The following is a 13075-nucleotide window of genomic DNA, read 5'->3' as shown; positions in this document are numbered from 1 at the left end:
CCCAATCATCAGGGAAAGTGAATGGTGATGAGGAGGAGTGCTGTGAAGGAAGAAGCCAAAGAGCCAAGCCCCTGACTGCATTCTGCCCACCCAAAGCCAGGCAAGGGACCAGCAGCTTGACTTGCCCATGTCCATAGACTGGAGTGGGCCATGGGGGTCCTCGATGTTAGATGTAAGGCCAGAGGTCGGAATGGGCCTGGAAATAGAGGTGAAAGTTGGGGTCTGAGAGGAGTGAAACCTGGACTGTTCCATGTATCCCACGAAAAGACAGGCACAGCATAAACTCTTGCAGATTGCCCACAGCTTTGATAAAAGCTGGCAGTATCTGAGTACGGGCAACCTTTAGGTATATGATGGCAATGGTGACGAGGGGCCAGTTGCTGGGTGATGGAAGTGTGTGTAAAGGGATTGGACATCTATGGTGAAGATAATCCGGTTGGGGCTAGGAAAACGGACACCGTTAAAGTGATGGGGGGCATCAGAGTTGTCACAGATGTAAGTGGGAGGGGACTGGACCAGGGAAAAAAGAATAGATAGGATGAATAAAGTTCAGTGAGACAACAGCAGACTAAGACAATGGTCTACCACGGTGGTCCTGCTTGTGAATCTTGGGGAGGGGCATAAGGTTGGGGGAATATGAGGGTACAGTCTGTGGAGACAGATCTCCCCAGAAAATATCATAGCGTCATAGAGAAATACAGCATGGAAACAGGCCCTTCGGCCCATCTAGTCCCCAATGATCATCAAACACCCATTTGCACACTAATCCTACATTAGTCCCATTTATTTTTCTCCCCACATTCTTTTCAACTCCATCCAGATTCTACCACTCTCCTACCCTATGGGCATTTACAGCGGTCAATTAACCTACCAACCTGCATGTCTTTAGGATATGGGAGGAAACAGGAGCACCCCAAGGAAATCTACAGCGCCACAGGGAGAACGTGCAAAACTCCAAGCAAACAGCACCCGAGGTCAGGATTGAAGTCGGGTCTCTGGCACTGTGAGACAACAGATCTACTAGCTGTCTCACTGTGCTGCCCATCTGGGAAACAATGGCCAGATGTTCCGCAGTAGACTTGTGCTCTAGTGGGAACTAGGAGAGAGTGACAGAAAGCCAACATTTGGCTTCTGCAAAGTAGAGGTCGTTTACCGAAGCATAACTGGACCACTCTTGTCTTTGATTACAATGTGTGGGTTGCTTTTGCTTTTAGACTAAAAAATCAGTATACAGTTATCCACAATTTAAATAAACCATGCGTCATGTGAGTGGTCCTTGGAGGTGGTCTGGATTATAAGATTGGCTCTTCCAGTGATAAAGTCTGTACACCACTGGCCCAAACAATGCAATCAATGAAAAGGAAGGTCAGTAAGTTGCAGCTTCTTATCATCATATAAATCCTATATGTGACAGATGTAATTCGAAGGTGGCTTTCCTGACACATATGTTTTGGTACTGTCCCCTTTTGGAAAAATATTGGAAAGACATTTTTAACATTATTTCTTCTGTATTGAACATTGATTTACAACCTCATCCTATTACTGCAATTTTTTGGGTTACCAATGATGGAATCTCACCATTTATCTACTTCTGCTTGTCATATGATCACCTTTCTCACATTAATGGCCAAGCGATCCATCTTGTTCAAATGGAAGGATCCAATAACTCCCACCACTTTTCGGTGGTTTTCTCAAACTATAGCATGTTTAAACTTAGAAAAAATTAGGAGTGGTACTGTTGATCCTTCGCTTAAATTTGAGGAAGTTTGGAGTCCATTTATTCAATATTTCCATATGATATAAGCTGACCTTTTTCAGATCCCTTTCAATAACTCTTGAATACAGAGGAGTGGAGTTGACGACATAATAATGTTTTTTTTCTTTTTAATTGAAGAAATATCAGTCCAGTTTTTTTTTTGAAGTTTTTGGTTTTTTTGGTTCATTATCATTATTTTTTTTGATTTGGGGGTTCTTCTTTCATGTAATTGAATTTTATTTCTTTTCAATCTTTCCTTTTGTATTTGTTCACTTAATAAGAGAACGGGAGGTCTAGATTACTTTTTTTTACTCCTTGTGATTATATATATTAACTGTTATGATTGTTATCCTGATCTCTTTGCGTCATATGTATAACTACTAACGTTAGATATATTATTTTGTACTAATTTGAAAATTAATAAAAAGATTGAAAAAGAAAGTAAGTTGCAGTTTTTAAGACACATACAAGTCTTCTTTTATCTGCTCCCATTGTCCTATCAAATGTTATTGGTTGATGATCTCAGATATTGCCAGCTTTTAATTTTCACATACTGCCCAAATTGATAGGAGGATGTTAGAAAATAATGGGGACATTCTGGCTGAATCTATTCATTGGACTTTCTCTTTTTTCCTTTATTTTCGTCAAATTCATCCATTCCCACTTATTAGTCTTGTTGGTTTCTACCGACTGTCTTTATCAAGATTCCAATCATCCCACCCCTTCTTCTTGTCAACAACATTTTTCCAAGTCACAGGTCAAATGTATCAACATTTCCAATACATTTTTTTATTTTGCTTCCCTTTTTATGACTGTAAGAGTTTAACTTAAAGCATTTTAGCTTCTTGAATAACAAATTAAGCATCTGTTTGCTGGTTTTCTTTCTCTCAATATTTGGCAATAAACTCTACCAACAGAGAACAAAATCACATCAGTGTCTTATGAGCTAAAAAACTACAGATGCTGGAAATCTGAAATAAAACAGAAGTGCTGGAAATATTTTCCAGGTCAGGCAGCACCTATGGAGAAAGAAACAGAGTCAAGACTTTCAGGTCAATAACTTTTCTTCTGAACTGACGAGTTGCAATACAAACTGGAAAGGCTGGTTAACTGAAATTGATGAACTTACTGTAAAATCACTCTATCACAAACATTCTCATTGTCCTCTTCATCCTCCCCTTTCTCAGAGACATAAAAGATGTTCATTTTCTAAGTTTTCTCAGTTCTGACTAGCCTGAAATATTGATTCTGTTTTTCTCCACGGAGATATTGAGAATTTCTATCATATCCTGTTTTTATTTCAGATTACCAGCAACTGCAGTTTTTCTTGATTGCAACTAATAGGTGCCTGAGAAAAATGTGTTCATTTCTGGACACAAGGAATCCTGTTGCAATAGACTGGGTAGAGAATAGAGAAGTATGATGGTTGTCCAAAGTAAAGCTAATTAATTATGAGATAACATTACAAAAATATTACTCTTCCCTAATATAAAATTATAAAATGCTACAGATACTCAGCAGGTCAGGCAGCAGCTGTGGGGAGAGATACCGAGTTAATGTTGCAGCTCAGAAACCTTAATGTATCCCTAGTTTTGTGTCATTCAAAATGAAATCTTGCACTTATCAATTTCTTTTGACATCCTAAAATATACCAAGTCAATTTGCAGGAAATGACAATGCCATGAGAAAGGTAGGTTATAAGGAGTGCCTTAGAGAAGGAAAGATGGAGTTAGGGATTCAGAAAGCTTTCTTGAAGGAATTTCAGAAATTAGGGCCCAAAAAGTTGAATAAGACAGGGTGATTAAAATCAGGGATATGTAAGAAGCCAGAACTGGAGGAGTGCAGAAATCTTGGAGGATTACAGGGCTGTGTGAAGTTACAGAGAAAGGAAGGAGTGAATCCACGTAGGGATTTGAGAACTGGGATGAGAATATTTAAATTGAGGCATTGCCATACTAAAAGTCAATGTGAGCTCAGGACAGATGAGTAAACGAGACAGTGCAAACTGTGTATGAGCAACATAATATTGGATGAGTTCAGGTTTATGGTGGTACGCCATGGGATAGAGCATTAGAGTAGATGAGCTGAGTGGTAACAAAGGCATTGAAAATGGGTTCAGCAGCAGGAACTGCTGCAGATAAATTAACAACTGATATACATATAATCATGGTACAAAGCAGCATACTGATAGAAAAGCAAGTCTCAATAATTTTAAAATAAAACAGAATGTGCTATAATATCTGGTTCACACTCTGCAAATATTAGTTGGTTTGTTGAATATTTGGTAAATTGGTTTATTATTGTCATATGTACCAAGCTACAGTGAAAAGTTTTTGTTTTGAATGTCATCCATACAGATCACTTCATTACAATAGTGCATTGAGGTAGTAAAAACAATGACAATCTGCATAATAAAGTGTTTAAGTTACAGAGGAAGTGCAGTGCAAGGCCATAATGAGGTAGATTGTGAGGTCAAAAGTCTATCTCATCACACTAGGGGACCGTTCAATAGTCATATAACAGTGGGATAGAAGCTACATGCTGAGCTGTGCCCACAGCTCTCTGCATATTCTTGTGGTCTTGGGCAGAGCAGTTGCCATACCAAGCACCGTTGATTTTATTTCAGCTTTCCAGCATCTGCAGTGTTATATTTTTGGTTTCTCAATTACATAACTTGCTTGCTTAAAAAAAACTGACATAACCAAACTGCAAACTTTTATAGAAAACAACATGAGGCATTTAGCAGGACTTTGAGTTTATAAAATCAAGCCAAGCAGTAATGGATTTTTTTAAGAGCAAAAGACAATCAGCTTATCACAATAAATCCTTCACCAGAAGAGGTACTACTGTTATCATCTCTGCCTCTATCAGTTAATCACTGGAGAGAACGTTCTTCATAAATCCTTCCTAGTCCATAACATTTTCATGGAAAATGACTCAAACAGCAAATGGCAGTTTTATAGCACAGTTAACACAGTAGGATCACCCAAGGTGCTTCTTGGGGCATAATTTATCTTTGATTACATTTCAACCATGTAATCCTTCTTAGCCCTATCAGAGACAATATTCATATCTTGCTACTTCCTCAGCAGTTCTAAAAGTGGAATGTTTCATTATCTTGCCGAGCACAGAAAATCAATTTGCATGCAAGTGCCATGGGTGACCTGTTAATTTTGAGAAAATCAAATGATTAGATTCCAAACACTTTGTGAAGATTTTGTGAAAGCAGTAAAATTATATGCAGATAAATTTCCCTTATACAATGAGCTGCAATCTAAAAAACAAGTGTTTATATTGAGCCTTTATTGTTAAAACAATTCCCCTCAATGCTTTGTGGGGCAAGGATTGTGGGGGTGATATGAAGAGTGGTGCCCAAAGAGGTTAATAAGAGGTAGATTTAAGGAGGGTCTCAAAAGTGGAGAAAAGGAAGGACATAGGTTGTGAATTTCAGTGTAGGTCCTACACAACTGAAGTCTTGACCACCATTGGTGGAAAAAGGAAGGTTCAATGAATAACAGAGCAGGGTTCTGTGTGTTGGCAAGGGTTAAGTACTGGAGAAGTGTTGCAAAGATGGAGTGAGAAAGCTAATGGAGGTATTTAAACTTGAGAAGATAAACTTAAACTGGGGGCTTTGAAAGACTGTGAGCCAGTGAAGTTCAGGACGGAAGGCGAGGGAGGTGTACATGTCTCTGTGACTGGCTATGCCAGTAGACTTTTGGATGGGCTGACTGAGGTGGATGAGAGTGGAGTTGTTGGGAAAGGTACAAAGGAATAACATGAGAACCAGAAGCAGGAATTGGCCGTACAATCTCCTATGGAGATGTTTGGCTGTGGAGAAGAGAGGCCAGAGGTTCTCACGGTAATGATCCTGGAGTAGAACAAACTTTAGCCAAAGGATAGTAAGGTCTATCAGCACATGATGCGATCCAGACAGAGCTGGTAATCAATGGTTTAAAATGGTTGTGTGTTGGATACAAACAAATGCCTCCTTCTGTGAGTTGACAAAGCAAAATTGGGGCCATAGTAAGGGACAAGCTGGATGGGAGTAAGTGGAGGCTTTGTTGGGTACAAAAGCATTAAAGGTGAAAGTGAAAAAGTCACTGAGCAGATCAATAACTGGAGAAGTATTGTGGATATGGAAAGGCTGAACAGGTCCTCCAATTCTGGCCTACACTCACCCCAACATAATCATTCTCCCATTGGTGATTGTGCTTTCAGCTCTGGAATTCTCTTCCCAAACCATTCCACTCTCTATCTCTCTTTCCTTCTCAAAACTTATATATTTGGGCAAACACTGAGCCATCTGTTATAGAATTAGAATTGATTTATTATTGTCACATGTACCGAGGTTCAATGAAAAACTTCTCTTGCATACCGTTCATACAAATCAATTCATACACAGTACATTGAGGTCGTATAAGGTAAAACAATAACAGAATGCAGAATAAAGTGTAAAAAGTGGAGTGCAGGTAGACAATAAGCTGCAAGATCATAACAAGTTAGATTGTGAGGTCAAGAATCCATATTGTACTAGGGAACCATTCAATAGTCTTATAACAGTAACATAGAAGCTGTTCTTGAGCCTGGTGGTATGTGCTTTCAGGCTTTTGTATCTTCTGCCCAATAGGAAGGGGGGACAAGAGAGGATATCCAGGGTGGGTGGGGTCTTTGATTATGCTGGCTGCTTCACCAAGGCAGTGAGAAGTATAGACTGAGTCCATGGGGAAAGGCTGGTTTCCATGATGTGCTGAGCTGTGTCCACAACTCTCTGAAGTTTCTTGCGGTCGCAAGCAGAGCAGTTGCCATACCAAGCCGTGATGCATCCAGATAGGATGCTTTCTATGGTGCATTGATAAAAATTGGTGAGGGTCAAAGGGGACATGCCAAATTTCTTTAGCCTCCTGAGGAAGAAGAGGTGCTGGTGAGCTTTCTTGGCCATGGCATCTCTGTGGTTGGACCAGGACAGGCTATTGGTGATGTTCACTCTAAGGAATTTGTTCTTAACTCTCTCGACCTCAGCACTGTTGACGCAGACAGGAGCATGTACACCGCGCGACCCCCCCCCCCCCCATCCAGAGCATCTGGATAAGTAAAGATAAGTATCTTTACTTATCCAGATGCTCCAGGGATGAGTGTAGGGCCAGGGAGCTGGAGTCCGCTGTAGACCTGTTTCGGCAGTAGGCAAATTGCAGTGGGTCAAGGTGGTGTGGGAGGCTGGAGTTAATGTGTACCATGACCAGCCTCTTGAAGCACTTCCTGATAGTGGATGTCAGAGCCACTGGTCGGTAGCCATTAAGGCACGTTATCTTGTTTTTCTTAGGTACCAGGATGATAGTGGTCTTCTTATAGCAGGTGGGAACCTCAGATTGAAGCAGGGAGAGGTTAAAAATGTCTGCAAATACCCCTGCCACTTGATCTGCACTCACTATCTGGCTTCTTGCCAAATGTTGCTTGGTAATACTCTTGAAGACATTTGACTGCATTAAAGAAATCGTTGATGATAGAAGACCATGCAAGTTTCCTTTCTCTGCAAGCACACATGGAAAGGAAATGGGATTGGTGGAGGTGTTGGTGCTGAGTAACGCAAAGATGGCATCAGAGGTTGCCCTGTTTGTGATCAAGACAAAGAGTCAAAAGCCCACATAAGATGTCAGGGTTCAGGTTGTGAATGTGGCTAAGAGCTTATAAGGAGGGAAGGATTTAGGAAGGAAATGAGGAAAGTGAACTCAGAAAAGACATGACAGTATGAGATGGAGATTGCTAAGGACTAGGCCTCTCTTAGTGCAGAGGTTTTCTCAGGGAGAAACCCAATATGTCTCGTGAAATGAGGATTGTAAGGTGAGGGACTCAAAGGTATGTCAGATGCTAAAGGAGTAAGTGATCAGACTGAGGGGGATGTAGTGGTAAGAGCCAAAATACAATGGCTAAAAGTAGGAGCACTGGGGACAGAGATGTGGTACTCAAGGGAAGCCTCGATATGGGGCAAGCTATCACTGCTCACTAAGCTTCAGCTGGAGTCCTAATACCATACTGATGGTTGACAAGAGGCCATTGATATTGGTTTATTATTGTCACATGTACTGAGATACAGTGAAAAGCTTCAGTTTGCATACCATCCAGACAGATCATGCCATACATAAGTACATTGAAGTAGTAAAAGAAAACAGAAAGCAGAACAGAGCGTTGCCACTACAGAAAAAGTGCAGTGCAGGTAGACAAATAAAGTGCAAGGGCCATGGTGAGGTAGATTGGGATATCAGGAATTCATCTTTGGTGTATGAGAGGTTCATTTAAGAGTATGATAACAGCAGGATGGAAGTCTGGTGGTATATGCTTTATGGTCAAGGATGGCAAGTGCCTTGTTGATAAGTGAATGGGCATTGTACAAGGAAATGTGGACAGGACAAATATTGTTTAACCCCTGGCAAGATCGGAGATAGCAGAGAAGGGTGGGCCGGGTAGAGGGAAAGAAGTTGGCAAGATTCACTCTTAGTAAGAATTCTGTTTATTAGTGAAGGAAACAGAGGAAGGTGGAATTGTTTGGGTTGAATGTTCACGAGGAGGAAGCAACAAGTCCCTCAGTGGGCCAATTGAAGAATGCCGAGAGACACGAACGGAAGGTCATTTGAGGTTCCAACCCTGGGATGGCACCAGGTGAGTTGGCAGGTATGACTGAATGAAATAATGGGAAAGAATCAGGAGAGAGGCATCAAAGCAGATGAAGAAATAGAAGAATGGGTAATTAGTGCTCATTGGATCACATCTTCCTGGAAAATTAACGATGTGATAACTAATGCACAATCAGCCAGCAACTCCAGGGAATGAAGAAATGTGTCAATCTGCTGATAGATTTAGATGGTACAAGTTGAATTTCACCCTTTCCCCCTTCTTATTTCTAAGAAGTCACAGTTTTTTTTGTAAATTAATTTCCTAATGAGCCGACAGCAGGAAGGTTGGCGTTCATAATTAATAGCGTTGGTTAATTTTGGATTGTTTGATAATTGCTAATGCAACACTCATTAATCTGGGCAAATCAGAAAGACAAAATATAAAACTGCTGAGTCCCTCAGGCTGGTAGTTTATTGTTAATTTTAAATCCGTTTTTATTTCTCAGCCTCCTTTTTCTCTCTCCAAATTTCCCGCGAATTTTTACAGAAACAAATATCTAAGGGCGCCCGCCAAGAGATTCTCGCCTCAGCTAGATTTAGCCCAATATTAGTGGGTCCTGAGCACGGTGCATGTGGAGCAACTCCCGGTCGCACTCGGTTACCTTGCAGTTCCCCTCCACACCGCCTGTCAAAAAGATACCGAAATCCAGAGTCTCGTTTGGATGCTGTAAGCACACAGTGTACAGGAAACGTGTGAAACTGAGCGGCATTTGAATCATCGTTCCTTGCTCTTAATATGCTCATTCCGAGCCTCCGAGTGCACGATAAAATAAAAACTGATGAACATCTTGGCAGAGGCGGGAGTATATGCCCTAGGGAAACGGGCGAAGAACTGGTGATGATGGAGGGCACAGTGGGAAGGGAATTAAGAAATAACACATGCGTTTAAGATAGCGCTTACATTTAATTTCAGTAAGGCTTGAATCGGTAACACAATGTATTCTAATACCTCGCCCATCGTAGAACGATGCCTTCACCTCTCAACTAAATGTAATTGAATCTCGCTCAGCTCGTGATATGATTCGTCTCTTTCAATGTATTGAACATATTTCATGACACTTACTCATGATGTAAGTGCAAACGCTGCCCCTGCAAAATGTTTTTTTTCTATTAGCATCGGATAGTTCGGCTGACTCTGTTTTATTACAGAGCCTGCAATAAAAACTAAGCATAATGTCTCGACTTCCGATAGGAGGTTGACACGAGAGACACAGCGGATCTGGAACAAAAATAAACTGCTGCGAGAACAAGCAGCATCTGTGGAGAGGAGGGATAGGCGTCGTTTCAGGTCATGAGCCTGCGTCCGGACTGAAGAGTACAGAGGAAATATGGGCAAGTGAGAGGGAGGAGTGGAGACAAGTGTGTAGGAAAGAGAGAAATCCCTTGATCACACGTGTGCACGCACCCCCTCTCCCTCCTCATAGAACAGAGAGATAGAGATGTCCTTGTCCTCATCCTTCACCCCACTCGCCTCTGCATCCGACATATGGCCATCTGCCACTGCCAGCTCCAATGGGATCCCACCACCAGCTACATCTCCCCCTCCTGCCCCCTTTCTGCTTTCCACACTCTCACCGTGGCTCCCTGGTTCGCTCATCCCTCCCCACCCACCACTCCCTGGCCCCAGGGACTTGCCCCTGCAACCGTAGGGGTTGTGATACGTCCCTGCACTTCCCCCCTCGCCACCATCCAGGTGAGGCAGAGACTCACATGCACCTCCTCCAACCTGGTCTACTGCATTCGGAACTCTCGATGTTGTTTCCTCTAGATTGGCAGCGTCAAGCACAGACTGGGTGACCATTTTGACCATATGAACTCCATCCACACTGGCCATCCTGAGCTTTTCATCTCCCATTCCCATACTGACCTCTCTGACTTTGGCCTTCTCCACTGCCACAGTAAGATCAAAGACAAACTAGAAGAACATCACCTCATATTCCACTTGGGTAGCCTACAGCCCTACGATATGAATGTCGTATTTATCAGTTTCAGGTACCCCACTCCCACCAGTCCAGCCAGGTTCTGTCACCCTGATGCAGGGTTTCAACCCGAAACGTTGACCATTCCTTTCCCCCCACAGATGCTGTTCGACCCGCTGAGTTCCTTCGGCAGATTATTTATAGCTGCAGATTCTAGCATCTGCAGTCTCTTGTGTTTCCTCTCTCCCTTTGTTCACAATTTCAAAGAGTCATAGAGTTACACAGCATGGAAACAGGTCCTTCGGCCCAACTGGTCCATGCCGACCAAGATGTCCCATCCAACCTGGTCCCCTTTGCCAGCATTTGGCCCATAACCTCCTAAACCTTTCCAATCCATATGCCTTTCCAACTGTCTTTTAAAAGTTGTTGTCGTACCTGCCTCAACCACTTCCTCTGGCAGCTCATTCTACATAGATACCACTCTTTGTGTAAAAAAGTTGCCCCTCAAGTTCCTATTAAATCTTTCCCCTCTCACCTTAAACCTATGCTCTCCAGTTCATGATTCCCCAACTCTGGGTAAAAGACTGAGGACATTCACCCTATCTATGCCCCTCATGATTTTATACACCTCTATAAGATCATGTCTCAGCCTCTTATGCTCTAAGGAATAAAGCCGTAGCCTGTCCAACCGCTACCTATAACTCAGTCCCTCAAGTCCTGGCAACATCCTCATAAATTTTTTCTGCACTCTTTCTGGTTTAATAATATCTTTCCTACAGCAGGGTGACCAAACCTGAACACAATACTCCAAGTGTGGCCTGACCAGTGTCCTGTACAACCACACCATGACCTCCTAACTTTTATACTCAATGCCCTGACTTATGAAAGCCAGCGTGCCAAAAGCCTTCTTCACCATCCTGTCTGCCTGTGTCTCAACTTTCAGTGAACCACGTACTCCAAGGTCCCTCTGTTCTACAGCACTCTCCTGGGCTCTGCCATTCACCATGAAAGTCCTACCTGGGTTTGACTTTCCAAAATGCAACACCTCGCACTTATCCGAATTAAACTCCATTTGCCATTCCTTGGCCCACTTATTCAGTTGATCAAGATCCCCCTGTAATTTTTGATAACCTTCTTCATTATCCACTATACCATCTATTTTAGTGTCATCTGCAAACTTACTAACCATGCCCTGTATTGTTCTATCCAAATCATTGATATAGATGGCAAACAACAATGGGCCCAGCACTGACCCCTGAAGCACACCACTAGTCACAGGCCTCCAGTCTAAGAAACAACCTTCCACCACCACCCTCTGCTTTCTACCAGCAAGCCAATTGCATATCCAATTAGCCAGCTCTCCCAGATTTCCATGCCATTTAACCTTCCAGAGCAGCCTACCATGTGAAACTTATCAAGAGCCTTAATGAAGTTCTTATAGACCACATCTACCACCCTGCCCTAATTAATTTTCTCGGTCACATCATCAAAAAACTCAATCAAGTTTGCTCAATCATTTCCATCCGTCCCCCACACCGCACCCCCCCCCCCCCCAATACCCACCATCTCCCACCTATTGAAGACATCACCTTCCCCACCCGGTTCCACCTGCCTTTCATCCCTCCCTTATATGGTTCCACCAATCATCTACCTGCTTTTGCCTTCACCCTTTCCCTCCCTTCCCCCACCTGCACCACTGCCATTTCCAATCACCTACCTACCTCTGTCTCAATGCCCCCCTCCCCCACCTGGCTCCATCTGCCCATCATTCACTTGGTTCTATCACCCACCAGCCCCTGTCTCACCCCTATCGCTACCTGGGACTATATTACACTTTCTCCCTCTCTCTCAACTTGCACTGATGTTGTTGTGTTTATTTTGTCCTGTAAGTTGAGTATAATTTAGGTTAATTTATGTTAAAATATGCTTGTCATGATTGTAACGTACTACCGCTGCAAAAAGCTGATTTTAATGACATTTATATCCTGTGTATGTATCCCTATGACAAGACTACACTTAAACTAAACTTGAACTTGAACTCCTCTCTCTCACTTCTATATCTTACCCATCTTCCCTCTACACTCTCAGTCCTGATGCAGGGTCTCGACTTAAAACCGCCGACCATCTCCTCGCCTCCACAGATGCTGCCTGACCCGCTGAGTTCCTCCAGCAGTTTACGTTTTGTTCCGAGAGAAGGGTGGAGTGGACGCGGATGGGAGAGGCAGCTCCGGGGGTTGAAGTAATTGGTCCGACCCTGCGGTTAATGTTCATTCTTTGCCACCTGGCGGCTCAAGGCGGGATCGCATCCTGTGTTCAATTTTGTAATGTTAACAGCGCCAAGAACGACGTTCAGCAAATGTTTGCGCCACTCTCTGATTCGAACATGCTTTACAATTTTTTAAATTTAATTTATTACAGGAGGAGGATGAAACAGTAAACTGGTGTTTCTGGTATTACTCTGGCATTATTCCGTTAAATCATTGCGGACCTTTTACCTCAGTTTACCTTCCTGCACAAACCCATAGCCTTTGTTTCCCTTAATAATTAAAATTCTATCCACTTCCAACCTGGATATACTTAGTCACTGAGCCTCTCGGTCAGAAAATCCCAAAGATTCACTACCCTTTACGTGAAGATTTTGTTTTCTCTCATCGCTGTCTGAATGGTTGACCCTTTGTTGTGTGACCATGACCCTTGGTTCTTGAGATACCAGCAAGAGGAAGCGTCAACTC

The sequence above is a fragment of the Pristis pectinata genome, chromosome 8 (assembly GCF_009764475.1).
Source record: "Pristis pectinata isolate sPriPec2 chromosome 8, sPriPec2.1.pri, whole genome shotgun sequence".
In the NCBI taxonomy this organism is placed as follows: domain Eukaryota; kingdom Metazoa; phylum Chordata; class Chondrichthyes; order Rhinopristiformes; family Pristidae; genus Pristis; species Pristis pectinata.
This window is presented reverse-complemented; position numbering follows the sequence as displayed.